This window comes from Crocodylus siamensis, chromosome 3 (assembly GCF_052110815.1).
Source record: "Crocodylus siamensis isolate JL-2025a chromosome 3, ASM5211081v1, whole genome shotgun sequence".
NCBI classification, from domain to species: Eukaryota; Metazoa; Chordata; order Crocodylia; family Crocodylidae; genus Crocodylus; species Crocodylus siamensis.
The window spans coordinates 132,043,993-132,063,599 of record NC_143397.1 but is presented as its reverse complement, the minus strand read 5'-3'; the positions used below and the strand labels follow the sequence as shown (position 1 = coordinate 132,063,599).

Genomic DNA, 19,607 nt, shown 5'->3' with positions numbered 1-19,607 from the left:
ATCAGAAACGGGTTTAAACCTGTAACAGAAAAGAAGTTCAGTGCATATAAACCAGTTTCAAAATGGCTGAAACTGATTTAAGATAACCCTGGTTGGATGTAGTATCAAATTCAACTGATTTAGTTCAAACTGGTTTATGAAACTTCTGCTCCAGACCCCTTCCTGGTTCAATTTCAATCAGAGTCCCCCAGCATCCCAGCATGCTTTGCAGCCTTGGGCTGGGCTATGCTGTCTGCTCCAGATAGCAGGCCTGGCCCGACTCCTCTGCTCCCTAGCATGGGCTCACTGGCCCTCCCAGGAAAACCCCAGCTCGGATCTGGGGCCAGGAAACAGGGTATAAACTCACCTTCCCCCAAATACAGAGATGCCCTGCCCTGCTGGCTTAGTGCTGGCTGTCACTGTGGACTACAAATCTCAGAGGCACCTGAAAGCACGAAGAGGAAGTAACGAGCAACCCTGCAGAGTCCTGCTGCTCTGATTCTGGACTACAGTTTATAGTTCTTCAAGTTATAGTTTTTCAGAGAAAGAACTATTCTTCTTCAAACTTTTATGAATTCAATGCTACTACCTTCCCCTGCCCAGACAGAGCATGGACTGGGGCCTGACCATGCCTCCCTCTGCAGGGAGGGAGGGAAAGTCTTGGAGGACTTCTGTCTTCCCTCCCCTTTGGTAGTGGCTGGCAGGCATGCTCTAGCACCCCCTGGCTTCTGGCTTGAGCCACTTCAGGCATGTGGCTGCATTTCCTAAATCAAAAGTGAATGTGTGTTCATTTACTTATCAGTACAATCTCTGCAGCTTAGACTAACTTGCAAAGATTGAAGCAATTCAGCCTCAGGCTTTTTGACTGTCTGTACTTAGCTTAGGGTTGATTCCTTCCAGCTCAAGGTTGCAGCATGCTGACAGAGCATGATAGGATATCTGTCTGTCCTGTCGCGAGAGGACTTCCATGCCCAGCACTGTTAATGACACTTTTCCTCAGCACTTAAACCTCACATACAGAAAAATACATCAGGAGGGGAAGTACTATAGACACTATAGTCTTCTTAAGCTAATGCTTTCTTTTGTATTTATGGTGAAATGGCCCTCAACGGCTGTTTGAGAAAGAAACCAATGACCTGCTCTAAAGCTTTAATACAAACAGAGCGTTCTGGCAGTACACCCACATTGGGGTGTGCCTATACAGAGCCACTTGCCCGTGAAATTGACCATTTCATTTTGCAATATCAAGCGGGTAACAGCAATAGGTGTTTGCAGTAGACTTTATTTCAGTACAGTGAGAAGATAAAAACCCAAACAAAAAGAAACAGTTATCCTTCTTTATCTGAAAACTGTTGGGCACTTGGTACCCAACAGCAGGCCTGTGCAAAGAATGTCTATATACACAAGAGCTGGTGAAACCTGGTTTCTAATAGCCACACACAATGTGCTTCCCAAAGTTCTCCTTTTGCACAGAGATATAGAGATGCTGTTGCTATCAGCAAAAAATTCCTTGGTATCACATGGAAGAGAACTGCACTCAGTTTTATGGCGAATTCACAACATTTTTGCAATATTCTACGAATTTCATGGACAATTTTTCATCAGGGCCAGGGAACTGTGGCAACTGGTGGCTTACAAAAAGGTCTAACTAAATTAGAATCTGTATGAAAGAATTTTAGTTTTAAAAAATTCTGCTTACTCAGAAGGCACAAGGATGATCTACTTCATATTTGTAAATTGGATCTGAAATACAGCATTTGGATCAAGATTTCAAACTTTCCAATATGTGTAAAGGTGCTTCAAACCAGTGGTTTCATGTTGGCCCAGGAAAAATCCATGAACCTAGATTGTGTTTCAGATGATAGTATTCACCCCCTCTACCTGTGGCAATTGAAAGGCTATTTTTGGTGTTTTGAGTATTATGCCTGGTAGTTGTGCATGAGGGCTATTCCTGAGTTTTCTAGAATGGTTTAGGTGAGGATGATCCTGCTTTGATCCCCTGACTGGATTAACGACCTCCTGGGGTCCCTTCCAACCCTACCTTTCCATGATCCTGTGTGCACTAAGGCCATAGCAAGTCCATTCCAATTACAAACAGACATAAATTCACAACATAAAAACAACCATAGCACAAAAATGCTAAATTTAATGAATAGCGATAGTAAGTAAAGAACTGCATGCCTAGCTAGTCAACTGAATTTTGAGGAACAGCTCTCCTACCTCAAGTTAGCTGATGTTTAATATAATTACCACCCACCCACCCACAATATGGACCTGCATTTCTTATTATTTCTGTCACATATGGACCCAATGCCCATGAAAGACTTTGAGGAAAGGGTGGGGAGGGGAATTTTTTTAGTGGCAGAGTGGAGTGTTAAATGAATGGCTGTATCTATCTCTGCTAAAAAAAGGGGCCTTACTGTGAGCTGAACTTTCCACTCTGGAAACCTATGACAAAGTATGGGAAGCATAAATTGGAAATGGCAGGTTTTTCATGCTTTCTTTAATGTTTAAAGATTTGCATGGAAGGTGTACATATCATGGCCAGGAGGCATAGAAAGCCAGGACTGGTCCAAGGGTAATTGGTGTCTTAGGTGAACTGTGTACCTTGGCGCCCAAAAGGTAAGAGTCGTGATTCTAGTGATCTTTCCGCTGAGATCTTTTCAGAGGTCTTTCTCCCTTTACCAAACCAAAGGTCTTAGACCAAGGTGGAGCCATAGCCAGCCAGGGCTGTTATTTAGAATGATGTTCCTATTTTGTTCTGCATATAATTTTGGTGCCCTAGGTAATCGCCTAGTTTGCCTAATGGTTGGACCGGCCCTGTAAAAAGCTTATTACATGTTAGTATCACTGGGCACATCTACACATGTGCCAGACTATGCAGTTGTTACTGCACAGCCATTTAGTAATTGCTTAAGAACGTACTAAATGACTGCACAGTAACTGACATTACTGTGCTGTCCAGACACTGCACGGGTCGTTTCCCATGCTGTTGCACAATAGCAACAAGGAATGGTGATACAGCTTATTGCTACAGTGACATAGCATCTCATGTAGATGTGCCAACTGATACATATTTGGAATCAAACTACAAAGACAAAACTGTTCTTATCTAGATGCAATTTTCAAAAGATGGGAGAAGCAAATGATGCCTGAGCCCTCTTGCTGGCACAGGGCAGCACTGCTTAGAGAGGCCTTTTCAGGGTGAAGGGAAAGAGAGCGAGTGTCCTGGAGTAAACTGAAGTTAGACTGCATAAAAGAACCCCCCAGTGAGCACCTGGTAACACCAGCATGTCCAGGAATGAGGCGAGGTGGGTGCAGCCCCTGTACTTTGGCTGTGTCATGCATGCAAAGTCAGCTTTGAGCTCATGCCTGGTTGTCAGTATGGGCATTGTTGAAGCTCAATATGAACAGCAAGCTCTGAACTCATTAGCTGATGGGGATCTGGCCGGAGCCTCTATTTTTACATGTTTTTGAAGCATAGGGGGTGAAAGCTGCTGCTGTTTGCTCTTCCCCTCTCCCTCCCTCCTTAATCAGTTCAGCAGCAGGGGAAAGGGGGGGGGATGAGTGGTGGTGGCAGCACTCAGCCCTTGAGCTCTGGTGCTGCATAAGAAGAGGAGCTCTGCCCAAATCCTGTGTCTAGAGCTCATATGCAACACAGCCAAAATGGGGTAACTGCACCACTGCACTCCTTCTAGTGCAGTCCAGCTACAGTGACATTTAGCACTCATGGCCATAAGACAGCAGACTACATTACCCTAGGGCCAGTCAATATTGATGTGACCTGTGGTTAGCACTTTTTTCTTTTGCTGAACAGAGTAAGTGCACCATTCTGGGTGTGTCTACATGAGATGCTTTCCTGTGCTGTAGACTAATCTACCACACAGTAAAGCATCACCATGTAGCTGTGCGGAGCAGCTACCGTGCAGTAAATTAGTCTACTGCATAGTTAGCTAGTACTGTAAATCAAGGCACTAAACTAACTGCACAACAGAGCTCATGTAAATGCTGACCAGGAGCAAATTTGCTCTCTGTCAGCCACAGCAGCAGGGGGTCTGGTCCGGGGCTGCTCTTCTCCTGGCTCTCCCAAGGAGCTGATCAGCATGGGGGCCAGGTTCCACTGACGATGCATAGGGTGTGCACCTGGGTGCACGTGCACCCCCTGAGATTGGTGGTGCACTCCTTGAGAGAAGTGCCGGCGATGCTGCTGGCAGCACCAGTGGATGGTCATCACTCACCATGCTCCCTTCCTCCCACCGCCACCAAGACTGCAGGCGGTATGTGCCGGTGGTCGCTGATCGCCGCTGCCAATACTGCTGGCAGCATCTGCGGGTGGTTGCTGACCACTGGTTGGTGCTTGGCAGCCCCATCTTCTGCCCCCACCACTGTGGCTGCCTGCGAGAGCTCCCCAGTTACTGCCACCACAGCCCTGCCACTGCCTGCGGGCAGTCACTGTGCCCCCCGCAGCCTCCACGGCCACATGTCATTCATGCCAAGTCCCTCTGTGCCTGTCCCCCGCAGTGCTGTAGGGCTCCCGGCTCCCCACGGGAGTCAAGAGCTGAGCAGCTCCAGGATTGGGGAGCAGTTGCTTCCCTGCTCAGCTAGATGGGGCACCTGCCAGAGAGTCCCCAGCTCAGTTGGGAAGTCCCCATTCAGCCAGGGGCTGGGTAGGAACTGTCCTGTAGGATCCCCCAGCAGGATAACTCCTGCCCAGCCCCCGGCTGAGTGGGGAACCTCACTGCCAGCTGCTGCACAGGCCAATCAGGGGAGGGATCTGGAAAACAGCTATGGGGGAGAGGACACTGTTCCAGCCCAGGGGTATGAGGCTTGGAAACAGCTGCTTCCCTCTGCTCCTTGGGAAGGGACCCTGTGTCCCTTGCCATCTTGGGGCTGGCATCCAGAGGAAACTAGAGCTCCCCCTGGTTGCCACATGACAGGAGAGCCAGGCAGGAGTATGTTTGCTCTGAACTGCTCCTGTTGGGAGCAAATTTGCTCCCAACCATTCTACATGTAGATAAGCTCTCGTGGAAAGCTTACTGCACCATAATTTACTATACAGTAAGCTTTCTGTGCATTAATTGCATGTGTAGATGCACCCAACAAGGAGAATATCTGTTCAGCTGCTGCAATGGCTACACTTGAAGGGAGAAAGAAGAAAGGATTCTTCTGACTTTTGGGACATATACTGCCCACCAGATGCATGTGTGCACTTGCACAGCACAGCATAGCACACGCACAACACTCAGCCTCGTGATTCTGCACAGAACCTTTGCAGCGTTAAGTAGTTTGCAGTGCAATGCTAGAAAAATAACAAGGTATAAACTTGGTAGAGCAACAAAAATCCTCTTTCTATTGATTTAAATTTCAGCGGTTTCAAAAGAAACAGGGTTTATAATGAACCTTGTTTCTTATGAATTTCTTCCTCATAAAAAAAAAATGAAGCAAAGGTGACAAAGTCTCCATGCTGGATATTAAATTACACCCTTCACTTGTGCTATATCAGACACTTACTTCAATACGACTAATTTCAGAGCAGCTGTACCTCAATGGATGTGTAGGCGACTTTGTCAACGAGCTCTTAGGGAATGCTTATGACACGGATCACTGACATTATGGATCATAAATGCTCCAGAGCAGCTTTTTAATGCATGGACTGTGGACACAATAGACTGTAACAGAATTTCCAGAGCCGCTTTATCTTGTTGATACATACTCAGGGGCTCTATAATATGGAGGTTATTGATGATGAAGGCTCCAAAGCACTGAGGTCAGCTTAGTGACATTTTAATCTGTTGATTCTTAATTCTTCAATAGAAAGACTATAGTATTTTCACATCACAATCTACACACCCCCTTTCTGTAATGCTCATTGTAAAATAATACCAAGTTCAATAATTGACTGGACTCAAGAAAGCCTGTTTTCTAAAGGCTTGATTTAAGCTGTGTTGCAATAACTGACCATTTGTGCTACAAATCCTTTTTAAAACTTAAATAGTTTTAAAATATCTTTCCTGTGGTCCTTTAGACAATCAACTTCCCCCATGATGCAAAGTGAAATAGAAATAATTCCCAACTGCTAAAATCTCCTATGATAAAATAAATAATTGGATGCATTAAACATTTTTATTCTCCATATACGAAGTGCACAAATCCATTAGATTAATGGCCTGAAAAATATCAAGCAAAAGATGACTAAGAGCAAAATCCTGCTCGTAAGTGGTGTAGCTGAGTGTAAGAGAGAAAAATGCAGTGGCATCCCTTGACTGATGGCTCTAGTACCATCACCCCAGTAAAAGGCATAATAGTTTTGGGAAGGCTGGGAAGAAGAGGAGACCATATAGAGTAGCATCTCCAAAACGTCCTTGGTAAAGTGTGCAAAGAACCCTGTGTCACATGTGCTGAGGGAGTGGGAGGTTGGTGTATCCCATTAGCTGTTGATCACAACTCCTCAGCCTACAGTCAGCCAATAGACATGGTAGGTGGTCCCTGTTGTAATAATTTGAGTGGTGTATTAGAATGGTGCTCTGATGCTATACTAGTGCACTGGATGGTGCCTGGCACCCTCTGTGCCCTGCTACATTCACATAAGAGGGGACTGAATGGTTGCATCTACATGAGATGCTCACTGTGTGGTAGCCCATGACTACTGTCCAGTAGTGTCACATGGTAACAACCATGATGCGACACTGCTGCGCAGTAGTATTAGGCTACTCCACAGCAGTGTCACAAAAAGACATTCATTGGTTATTTAGTACTTTTTTATACACATACTAAATGACTGGGTGGTAATGACTGGGCAGTCAGCATCTTGTGTAGATGCGGCCAATTTGGATTTACATTCCTTTTATATCACAGGGGTGCTAAAAAGGGAACTCAAATGACAGTTTACTGCATAAGGGATCATTTAAATATCATTTTAATTTGCAAAATAACTTGTTTTTGAGAAGTTCTTTCATATGTTAAATGTCACCTCAGTGTTTCTGTAAACCCAGTGACAGGCAGAAAAGACAACATTCCTTTTAGATTTGTCAGAAAACAGCTATCAGGGCTTACATTCCAGCAACCTACCACAAACCTAGGTAATAGAACATTGCATGCAATTTACCAAGAAAATAACTGGTCTTAATTCAGCAGGGATCGCCATATCTAAGTATATGCATCCCCAGTAAGGGGCATTACTATTAGAACTGGTGGGAATATTTTCAACTAAATGAAATTTCAGCAAAATATGATACTTTGTTGAAGCTGAAACATTTTGTGGGGAGAGTTTCAAACACATCCCTGCCAAAATATACAAACACCCCCTCCCCCAAACTTTTTTAGGTTTTGGGCTCAGTGTGAACACGAGTAGATGAATGAAAACAAGAGAGAACCTAGCCTGGTGGTCAGGGCACTGGGTGGCTGGTGCTGAACCAGCTGGTCCTGTCCATGCTCTGGCATCACTTATACACCCTGCCTGTGCCCCCTGAGGTCCTGGCAGGACTCCAGAGATGGGTGCTGGAGTTTTTCTGGCTGGGATGGCACCGGGTTGCTGCACAGGTCCTGAGCCTCCCCTTGCGGGAGGGCGGCCAGGGCCTGGTCTGCCCATGCAACCAGGTCCTAGGGTTCTGCCTTCAGGCCCTGCAGAGACTGCTATATGTTATTTTTAGCCATGCAGCATGGGGCCACTTGGGGTGCAGTTTCCTCTATCACTTCCAGGGGCTCCAATACGACTGGTAGCTCCTCAGCCTGAGGGGATTCTCCCTGCAGGACCTGCAAGGGCGGCCAGATTTTTACCAGGACCTTCTCCGGCCCTGGAGGCCGATCTCCACCTCCAGGTCCCCTGCAACAGTCACCCAGGGCACTGACCTGCTCATTGAGCTCCTCCTCTAGAACCCTCAGCTGGAGGCGCCGATGGCAGAGGCACCCTGGTTGCGACAGGGGTTGATCCTGGCTGGTGTCACCCATATTGGAGACCTCCTGGACTACGATAGGTGGGAGTGGGTGGATCCCGCTGTGCTGGCCTGGCACATGGATCTACCTATGATACATGCAACCTGCTGTCTGGTCCAGGAGGTGAAATCTGCCCTACCTCCTGACACCCTTGCCTTTGTTGACCAGGTTTAGCGTGGTGGTGGCCCCTGCTCCCCCCACATCCTCCAGCCCATCAGAGTTTGTCATGGGGCCAGTGCCTTGCCCAGCTTCATGACACTTCCTGCTCTACCATCTGAGCTGGCTGGAGGACACCAGGCTGGTCCACTTTTCTACTGTCCATCGCCGCAACCTCTACGTGCTCATGTGCTGCACTGTCCATCATGCCTCCCTTGCGTCCTGCCCAGACACCAAGTGGTGGGACCTGCTCAGGGAGGCATGGCTGGGGCACCCCAGCGGCTGAGTCTGTACTCCACCCTCATCCCACGAGCCACTGGGGGCCTCAGCATGGAGCTGTCGCCACAGGTGTGTATGTGGCGAGCTTTGTGGACACCCCAGTCTCCTTCCCCTTCTACGGGCAGGGGAGACCCTGGCGCACATAACCCTTGAGTGCGCCAGGCTGCAGCCCCTCCACCTCCACCTCCAGAACCTCCTCTTGAGGTTCTGGTTGAATTTCACCCCCCACCTTTTTGTCTTTGGTCACCCCATCCATGGCCCCAACAAGTCCCAGGACCTCCTGGTCAACCTCCTCCTGGCCCTGGCCAAGTGGGCCCCGTACTTGACCAGGAGGGACGCTCTGGCTGGGAAGGTGCCTGGAGACTGCAGGGCTGCTTTTCTCTCCCTTGTCCATGCACATTTCCAGGCAGAGCACCAGTGGACAGTGTCCACCAGCTCCTTGGATGCCTTTGAGGACCACTGGGTGCAGCCTGGGGGCCTGTGCTTGGTGTCCCCCTCCGGTGAACTTCTTTTCACATTTTCAACCTATAACCCCTACATCACTCCTATCCTTTTATTCCTTAGTTGTTCCACAAAAAAAAAAGTTGTATCTTTCAAACTTTGGCCCCACACAGTAGTGGGGGCTATTGGTAACTAGGTGGGCCTGAAGGCCCACGATCTCTAGAAGATACAAACAGACAGGGCACTGGGCTGGGAGGCATGATGTCATGGGTCAATGCAAGGCATCAGTGGTTTGGTTCAAATTCCTGACTTGACTGAATCAGAGTGATTTGGGATGAATAATTAGTCTGCAGCATACAGAGGAGAGATGTCAGGCAGGGTCTTTTGCACCACAGATGAGCGCCCTAGTTCTCAGGATATAAAATGAAGGTGGATACAAACACACATGCCCTCTCCTGGTCACTTTGTAGCCAGTTCTGTTTTTGTGAAGACACTGGAAAGCTTTCATGTTTGTTCCAATGTGCAATGTAAACAATGTCATCTTAACAATTTCCATGAAACACACCTGTTGCCCTGTCATTATTGTTGGTAGTACTGTGTTAATACCTGCATATGCTTGGTGCTAGAGTAACAGAGCTTGCACAGCACACTGCACACTCATGAGTCTTCGACTATCACTTATAGTGTGTTGTGGGGAGAAGACAGATAGGTTGAATTGCTTTCCATCAGCTAGATGGGCAGAACTTCAAATTTATCAGTTATCAACAAACAAAAACATTACAAAAGATGGAGCCTTAGACATACTCCATTCTCATCCTACTCTTCACCCCCAGCCCACTAGTGATCTGGTAAAAATCAAAATGTTTTCATCTACCAAGCAGATGGAGGTGGCTTGAAAACTAGGCTTCTTCAATACTGAATTTCCTGTGTCATTTCCCTTAAATCGGTGACTCTCAGCACCCTGGGGTGACTTAAATCAGTGCTGGAGCACCCTGGGGTGACTTGAGATTCTGTCAAGGATGCCATGGGATGCTGCACATTTTTAGCCTGTTAGGTACGCAAACGTGATTCACAAGATACATTTCGTGCTTTTAAATGGGAAATTTATGGTGTTAAAATATTCTGACCTGTTGTGGTCTGAGTTATCTGCAACAGAAGAAATGTTCTATTATTTTTTTGTAGTCAAAAAAGAGAGGGAAAACTAAGAGCTGGAGTTTTTGAAGGGGTGCTTTGAGTCTATCAAGGGATGCCTCAACTCTAAAAAGGTAGAGAAACGCTGCCTTAAATTTTGCCCATGACACAGTCAGTCCCCATTATTTTAAATCGGTCTCTGGCTTGTGGGTTAATCCTCCAGTTAGCAGATGGTTGAAAAGGGCTAGTCTAGTAGCTTTTATCAATAAGAAACTAATTTTTATTTTGCTTAACTTCATCCAGTTACCCCTGAAAACCCTGCAGACTATTAGCAAAATATCACCCTATACATGCATACTGTGTTCCTGAAATTATGTTTTGACTAATTACTTGGTTGGATAAAATGACCACAATGTAAAGCCAAGGTATTTTATACTGTATGATGCAAACAAGGCACTCTTACAACATAAAAAAATAGGCACCTGTCTATTATGAATCACTGCAATAGAGTAAAAAATAAAATGGTATCAATGCAAACATTCAAACAGAAGTTTGCCTCTTTCTCTGAGGAAGCAGAAGCATGCCAAAGCACTAAATGTCCAACATAATGATCAGGTTTACAATGCCAGTCAAGTAGGTGCTCAAACTTGTACCCTGAAGCATTTTTTCTTTCAGGATACTGAGTATGTGCACGAGCAGCTTCTGAGCACAGGCAAAAAGTATCATGTCATTCTGCCCGAATGTAGAAAAAAAAAATGATGTAAATAATGCACAAGGTTAAAAGAAATAAACTATAAATGAAAGTGGATAAGGAAGGAAAGGAAACAAATTATTTGAGGATAGGAATAGATCTGCTTTCCTGATGCCTTTCCTACTTTCCCTATCTATCTCATCTGTACTTCCTTAGCTCAAGTTTGCACCAACACATTATTATTAATAAAGTATTCCTCTTTTATTTATTTATTTTAAATAACCCACTCATGTTTTCCATTAAAGTATCTCAAGTTTTGCTTTAAATACAAAACCACCAGCCAAGCAAAACATTCCTTTGGAAAGGTTGGATCAAAAAAGCCCAAATAGGCTAAGAGACAATACCTAGAAAAGACAAAAAAGAGAGACAGAAACTGACCACATATGATAAACAGATGCAAAACTTGGATAGATAGAAAAAATAAGAGCAGGCCCTAAGGCCAGAAGTAAAGAAAATATCCGAGAAGAAAGGAAGCTATTGTTCAGACTAATGACTATGTAGTCTGATGCACCTGCCTCAGAGTGTCCAGCTTTGGAAGGAGGATGGTGTAGTAATATGTGATGTGAACAATTTTGGAATTACTTATCCATGTGGAAAAATTCTTCCTAAACTGTATCAAGTTTGTGTTTCAGTATTGCTCTAACACATGAGAATTCACCAGACAGTCTTTATAGAAATCCATTAAATCTAGCTGTAGACAAGTACATTATTGAAGCTAACATCAAATCCCTTTAAAGTTTTTGGTAAGAATTTTCATGGGTGTCATCTTTTAATGGACAAGCAGTATAGTTAGGAAGGATGCAGACATATTTTTGGGTACCAGGTACCCTTCCTATGGTTACAACATCATCCTAACACTAGCATATTTAAAGTTTTGTCCTTAATGAGACCTGAGGAAGGGTACCAGGTACCCAGAAGCTTGTCTATATCCCTCTTAGCTATACAGTTGGTTCAAAAAATAAATACACCACAAAAATCCTTGCCTATCATATATTTCTGGGATCATCATGGCTACAATATCATCCCAGCACTAGCACATTTTAAGGATATGTGCTCCCTACCACTGCTAAAGCCACTTACTCTGCTGCTGGGTCTGGATCCAGCCCATGAGGAGCCCTGCAGGCCAGATCCAGCCCATGGGTTAAATGACTCTGATACCCCCGATTTTGATCAGTCAGCCCTGGATTCCTTCTATTTCTGTTATAGCTGTGTTGTTCCAGTGTTCCCCACTGGAAATGATAAACACACTGCTGGAGATGACAAGAACCAGTGAGTTATAGAACAATATCTATTGCTTTCATAACTTTTTTTTGCCTTTCCAATGGCCAGCTCCAAGCACTGACATTTTAAATGAGAATGCTCAGAGCACTGCCCATATCTTTTCTTTAACAGGCTTACCTAGCACAATATTTTAAACTAGATCCACAAAATGGGGGAGCAGGGTGGCAGGTTCTCTCAAAAGATGGTGTCTTCTTAGAAGGCAGCAGAGTCCATGGGGAGAAGCCAAAGTAGAATAATTTCATCTGGCTACTCCTCAGAAGGATGCTTTGAAATGGGAAGCCAATACCATACTGTTAGGTCTTTTCCCTAACAAAGCCCTCTCTAACAAGTCTCTCCTCTGCCTTTCTCCACTTGTTTTGCCATTTTGCTGAGTGTGGATAGTAGCTCCAAAGTTTATGATTTTAAAACTGAAAACAATTACACTAACTGTGCACTGCTCTGTATGGCTCATAAGGCCTGTTGCCCTTTTTCTCGAAGGGTACTCGTACCGTTCCCTAGAGAATACAGGCATTATGCAGTCCAGTGCACTGGGAGAACTGGAAAGTTGATCTTTGGACCTAGCCTGAGGAAGCCTGGATTGCATGCTATGTTATCTAATTTCCCCAGGAGGAGCTCCCCACTTACAATCTGCATTTGTCTCCAAGGCCTGAGTCAATAATATGAATTCTACGTTTAACTAACACACAGCAGCATCCAAATGATGTCCAATCATTTTCTAGGGCTCTTTAATAAACCCAGTACTCCCCAGGGTGATGTTCAGTACAACCTTGCCAGAAAACATCTCATTGTCATCCTCGACTTGGAAATATTTGCAATTGTATACAACCATTTTATTTGGGGTTAGAGATTTCTGCCATAGGCAGTTTAAAAAACTATGAATTATTCATTACAGTGCTGTATAAATGTAGTTAACCACTTGCCCCAGGCACAGCTATTAATGCTGGGGCAAAGAGGTTCCTTTTGCCTTATTTTGAGACCTAAAGGTTGAAGACATGTTTTTTTCCCTTCCTCTCTTCTTTTATTACCGACTTGCCAACTGAAACATTCCGGCGTTTAAGGAAAGAGTCACATGAATCACCAGTTTACTACCACAGTATTTAAATATGTGACACAGAGATACTTCTGTCACACAGTCTTGCTTGAACTTTCCCTCTGTAGCAACATGAAAGGGCCAGACACAGCTGCAGTCCCCTGCACTCCATCCCCACATGGACTATTTAGCTGTTACTCCCTGAAGCACAAGACATTTTGAAGGGGTATGGAGGGAAAAGGAGGGATAAGTCCCTGGGCTGTCTTTGAGCTTCAGCCAAAGGTGATGGCCATATCACACGAGAGCACTCTATGCTAGGGGTGTTCCAAGAGCTCCCTTCAAGGCATTACCACCCCATGTGAATACCCTGCCTCCCACCAGTAGCGCAGGGCTGTTTGTGAAGTGCACAGTCTGGCCCACGGCCATTTATAACATATAACTAACACAGAGTAGCATCCAAGTGAAGACACAGAAGGCAGACAGTCATTTTCATAAATGCTAGCAAGTCAAGATAAACAACAAAGTGTCTTCTTTTCACTAAGATATTACGTGTGTAATTTACCATTTAGTAACAATGCACCTTTTCCTTAGCCAAGGCTAAGCATCAGCCCGATTCTGTGAAGTACTAAGGGTCTCCACCTCCTCCTTCAGTAAACAAGTTGGGGGTACTGTGTACCTCACAGCATCTAATCTTTTATATGAACTGTCCTTGGTTACTAGACATCTGCAACTTTCTCTGGCCAGCAGCCATATTCACAAAAAACCTACAAATGTTAGAGACTTAAACCTACAAAAATAACCTAAGTTTAGTTTATAACCCATGCTGTCATGAAGACAGATTTCATTCCACAATTCATGCCAGTAACCTCAGTGCTAATTTTTTGGGTAACTCCTCCACAGAAACTAAAGCCACACGTTGTATAATTTTGTTGTCTGTTAAAACACCAGATACGGTTTAACGTTTCTCTAACTACACAGGATTGTGCATGCAATCTTCTATTTTTCTATTTAGTAAAGGCCAATGTTTTTCTCCAAATCATAGTTTAGAATTTTTTTTTAAAATGGCTGCAATGACTTCTAGTTGCCTACTGCACTCATTTTAATGACAGGAAAGAAAAAACTTTTACAGCTCAAAGCAATAGGAGAATTAGTGATGAAAAACATATTTATAAATGGCCACTGCTGGGTTCATGACTTGTCTAGAAGATAACTATGTGATTTAATAATTACTTTTGTGGGTAACAAAAATAATCACCTTGGAAGCAATCTCCTAAGTAATAACAAAGTACATTCTTTTCAAAGTTCCCATTTGAAAAAAAGAACCAGCATTCATTTCTAGGAGGGACTGAAATAATGTGTTTCTAATTGTGAAACACATATCTTTAAGCTGTCTAAAGAAGATTATAAAAATAAAAACAGGTGCTGTATTCCTTACTAATTGCAGCTGTGTATACTGTAGTCCTTCATGCATTTATAAGATAGATGACCAAATATCATTATATGCTAAATATTGAACTATGTAGACAAGTGGCAAAAAAGCTAGATAGAAACTATGCTTGACATTTTAAAAGGTGCTATTTACTGATAGCATTATTTTATTTCTACTTCACTAGTCTCCAGAGACTGAGTAAAACTTGGGTTCTGTTGTTCTAGATACCATATATACTCATGGTAAGAGACAGCTTTTTTAAAGGAGTTTATTGTCTAGAGTGATTCTTAACCAGGACGCCGTGGCACCCTGAAGTGCCTTGAGTTCCTCTTACAAGGGTGCTGCAGGGTGCCACACATTGTTAGCATTGTCAGGTGTGTAAACATGATTCACAAGCTAAATCCACAGCTTTCAAAGAGGAATCCAAAGGGTTAAACACATGCTGACATGTTGCAGTCTTTCTGAGTCTTCTGCAACAGAATAACTGCTCTGTTATTTTTCCACACTCAAAAAACATGGGAAAGCTCAGAACTTGCATTTTCTGAGGGGTGCCTTGAATCTAAAAAGCTTGGGAACCACCGGTATCAGAAGTTTACTGTCATCCTTGTTTTGTGAGACTGCTGCTGATGACTGCCTAAATAAACAAAGCAGACAAATGATGGAAGAATGGAACTATTACTCTACCCAATTTACAGATGGAAAACTGAGGTACAGAGTGATCAAGTGACCTCACAGTAGCACACATTTAGCAAGGTAGGGAATTAAAACCAGATCTCTCGAGTTCTAGTACAGCGCTTTAACCACATAGCTAGCCTCTTTATCCTCCCTCCCATAGTACAAGTTCAGACAACTCCATGTACCCAAGTTTTTCCTTCAAAACAAACAAACAGAAACCCCCCCACACTGGTCAAATGTCTGGAGTAGAATTCAGTGCTACTATGTCTCATTCATTCTAAAATCCCCCCCGCCCCTTTTTTCTACCTGGCTCATTTCTGGCAGCCTCCAAAACCTGTGGTAGTTTCCAATGTCTTAAAAAAGAGCTAGAGATGGCCCTGAGCCATGTACTTCAGAATTAGGCCCAAAGTTTCCCACCAGTATGAGGAGATTTGGATTCAGTGTTAAGGACATATGCGCCCATAAATAAAAGCACCACCACCATCAACACCACCACAAAGTCCAAACAGTTTCCTTTGATCATAGATGTCTGCCTCCCCAACTACCGCTCAGCTGTCTCTGAGCACAACAAGAACACAGTCTAACAAGGCTCATATTGCCAGGACCACCATCAGCCACCACTAAAATCAGTCTACAAGTCCTCAGCATCAGCATGATCTCACTGGAAGTCCTCAGCATCAGCATGACCCAGGAGATGTTCAACACCTCAGAGTACCTAGAGCCTCTGGGTCTGCTATAATCCTGTTTCCACTCCACTGATTTAGGTCTGACTGAGGCCACCTTTCTTCTGGCTAAATTTGGACACGTCCTTATTGTCTTTGATGCTTCTGACACTTCCATTAGTATTCTTTCTCTGTTCTTTCTTGTCACAGGATTTCTACAGCTCACTTCTCTCCTAATTTTTTTGGATTTTCAACACCACTTTCATAGTCTCCTTGTCTTTTCTTCTTTAGAGCCCCATTCAGCATTCTAATCTCCTTTCTCTCTTCTCTTCACTCAATTCCAGGGTGACCGTATCTGCCATCATGGCTTCAGTTATGATCCCTATATTGGTGACTACCTTTCCACACTCGATCACTCCTGGTCTCCACCTCCTTCACTATTTCCATTCTTCTTTTTGCTACCCATGCTAGCAGTCTTGGTGCTTCATACTCCTCTTTTAACATTTTAATCCTCTAAGTAAAATGTATAATTTAGAGCCATGCTCTTCTCAATCCTAAACATCTCTCAGCTTGCACCTTCATTACTGAATCATTCTTCTCTTTGGGCTTCTTTCTTCCCACTTTCCATCTCATCAGCCCACCAAAAATGCTACAGCAAAAATCATCTTCCTTTTTCTTGGTCTTTACCAGACCTAACGTCCTCTACAAGTTCCTTCACAAATTTCGTACTTCCTGCACTAAGTACAAACTATACACCCTGACCTCCAAGACCCTGTACAACTTGGTTCCTGCTTACCACTTCTACTTACATTCCCAACAGCTGCCTTCTCATGACTCAAGCCTCCTGTACACCCTGTTTAGGTCTTCTTCATGTTATAAATTATACTTTGTTTTGAATATTAAGTTCCCTAATCTATTTCTATCAATTTAGTATCATAACAAGAGTGACTATAATAGGTTCCTAATTATAGGAGTCTAAAATTCATTAATATGACGTAGGAAAGGATTATAACCATGCAACTCCACTGACTAGGGCTAAATCCTTGTCTCGGTATACAGTCCAGATAAATAGACATCATGCAGGTGAATTACCCATGGTATTAGAAAGGACTGAATTCCCCATCCATTTCAAGACAGGGTACAGAGCACCCATACCGTCCTTTTTGGGGCATTGAACCAACCTGCAGTGACACCTATAACCTCTGCATAGGTTTTGGCTAGTGGGCCTGCATAGTCACTAGCTCCATATCTGAATCTTTCAGCAAATCATTCTTTCACAGTTCACTCTGGAAGTTGATGCACAGCTATCCTTCACAGTAAGCAAGTACTACATAGACCCCTTCACGTGCTCACCATGCAATGAAATTGTGCTGATTTTGCACTTTTGAGGGTCTCACATGGCATTCCCACACCATGAGATATTTTGATAAGTTCAGTTTATTATGAAGCCTATTCCCTATACCCAAATGGGTAGAACTGATGCTAATCAGGGAAATAAAGGCATTCTTTAGTGACAAATAATTTATCAGAGTCTGTCCAGTGAATAGGCTCAGGGAACTAGACTTATTTAGTCTAGAGAAGAAGAGACTGAGAAGAGACTTAATAGCAGCCTTCAAGTACCTCAAGGGGGGTTCAAAAGAGGATAGAGCTAGACTGTTCTCAGTGATGGCAGATGACAGAATCAGGAGCAATGGTCTCAAGTTGCAGCAAGGGCAGTTTAGGTTAGATATTAGGAAGAATTTTATCACCAGGAGTGTAGTAAAATATTGGAACAGGTTAACCCAGACAGGTGGTAGAAGCTCCATCCTTGGGGGTTTTCAAAACCCTGCTGGACAAAGCGTTGGCTGGGATGATCTAGTTGGGGCTGGTCCTGCTTTGAGCAGGGGGTTGGACTAGATGACCTCCCGAGGTCTCTGTCAAACCTAACTTTCTATGAAACAGAGCCCCATTACTTTCAAGTATAAGAAGCTCATAGCACTTCATGCTTATCTTGGTAGCAGAGAAAGGGTTAAACATTATAACTAAACTCTATCCTTTTAAAATCATTATAATCAAAAAGGATTGAAATGAGATGAAATGAAATACCATTCCACTGTATCACAAAGTGAAATCAGAATTATGAGATGTCCCAAAGGTTCATCAGCAGGAAACCCACATATCTCGTGCTTTTGCATTTCGGGTTTTACTAGGTTATTTCATATCAAACAGGATATCATTACCAGTCTGCATCCCACTGACAATTAGGGACTAAACAATCTAACATAAAAAGGAAGCAGATTACTGTAATATGCATCTGTGAGTCTACTAAAGGGTACATGCAACTGAGATTACACACTCGCACTAGAAGGAACCACAGCTCTGTTCTCCTCTTACTGTGCTTGTATTTAGAAATACAAGGCTGAGAAAATTAGTGAAGGTTGCTGATGCAATCCATTTGCAGATCAATTCAATGAAACTGGCAAGGTGTATTTTTTAAAAAGTGGCTTAGTCTTTTCTTATGGATAAATGAATCATGCTAATATTGTCAAGTACTTGCTACTGCCTTGCAAACCTCTTGGATTAAATTTCTATGGGGCTTGTTGTCACCACTCATCCAGAACAGGAAAAACAGAAACATTAAAAAAATTAGAGCATGGGCCAAACTCTTCTCTATTGTATTGGAATAATCCAAAGGAGAGTTTTACCCACAGTGATTTCCAGGGCTATTTGCATATCCTACACAAAAACAATTACATTCAGCTTCTCTTGCAGTTAAATCAAAGAAAACTATAATTACACTAGCAGGACTCTAATTTTGAATAGACATTAGCAAAGCCATAGTTCCTTCATTAAATCGCAAACCTATGGCTGACAAAGGACTGCCAGACCCCAAATACTATTTAGCTCCTCTGCAAAGAACAAACTAAATGGGCTTCTGTTCATTCCTGAATCTACCTCAATGTTAAAAGCTAGGAAAATAAAGTGGAACCATCGACAAAGCGAACAGCTTAGAGAATTACAGCATTTTCATATTCACATTTACAACCCAAAACCTTTCCCTGACCTTCAAGAAATAAGCCCTGCCTACTGTATCAGTTTCAGCTACAGCAAACTCAAGAGACTTCAAATCTAAAGTAAAATGTAAAAACACGAAAACAAAACACTAACTAATAACACTGAGTAGAGATGTAGGGGAACATCTGTGAGGATGTTTCTGCTTGGATGGTTTTATGCCTCTTCTAGTTCTTAGCATATCCTAACTGCTGACTCTGGCAAAATCCAAACAATTTGTCATTGCTTTGTTTAAACATTGATGTTACAAAACATAAAAAGCATATACTTACCTGTAGAAACACCTGTGATTATAGAGTCACTCTCTCTGAATACCCTTTTGGAGGTTTTGCTCAATCCCAATCACAGGGAGAGGTAGGGATAGCAGTTGTCTGATGAAGGACACTGTATTAATTCCAATAAAAACACAAGCCCCCCAGTGCTTTTGGAGCTGACAGCATGGCGAAATATCACACTAGATTGATTCCACGTAAACCAGTCTTCCAAATACTGATAATTAAGTCAGGCAAACTACTGCAGCACAGCCAAGGAAAAAAAAAGTTCATGTACCCAGGCAGAAATACTGATCTTAAATTCACAGGAATGCTAATGAAACCAATCGATACACAAGCAATTTCTATAGCAACTAAAGAGAGTTGTCTCCTTAACCATTAACACGAGGTTTCTATGACAAATTAAGGCAACCGTCCTCTTGGTTCGTCTCTGGTCAACATGCTGAATGTACATACAGTCCATTCATTCCGTCCCTGTTTCTCCGCAATCCGTTAAGTAGAGAGCGAAGCATCAAGCATCTGACAGTAGTGCACACAT

At 43.4% G+C, this 19,607-nt stretch overlaps 1 protein-coding gene across 5 annotated transcripts in view; it reads right to left on the bottom strand.

Annotated features, from left to right (window-relative positions):
• PHACTR1 (phosphatase and actin regulator 1) overlaps window positions 1-19,607 on the bottom strand; it is a 470,686-nt gene that overhangs the window by 201,805 nt on the left and 249,274 nt on the right. The window contains exon 1 of one of the 5 annotated variants that reach the window (XM_090039213.1): window positions 19,070-19,164. The exons of the other annotated variants lie outside the window; for them this stretch is intronic. The gene's annotated coding sequence lies outside the window, so the exon portion shown is untranslated. Of the gene's footprint in view, window positions 1-19,069; window positions 19,165-19,607 lie in introns of those variants that run through there. 5 annotated transcript variants of the gene reach the window in all.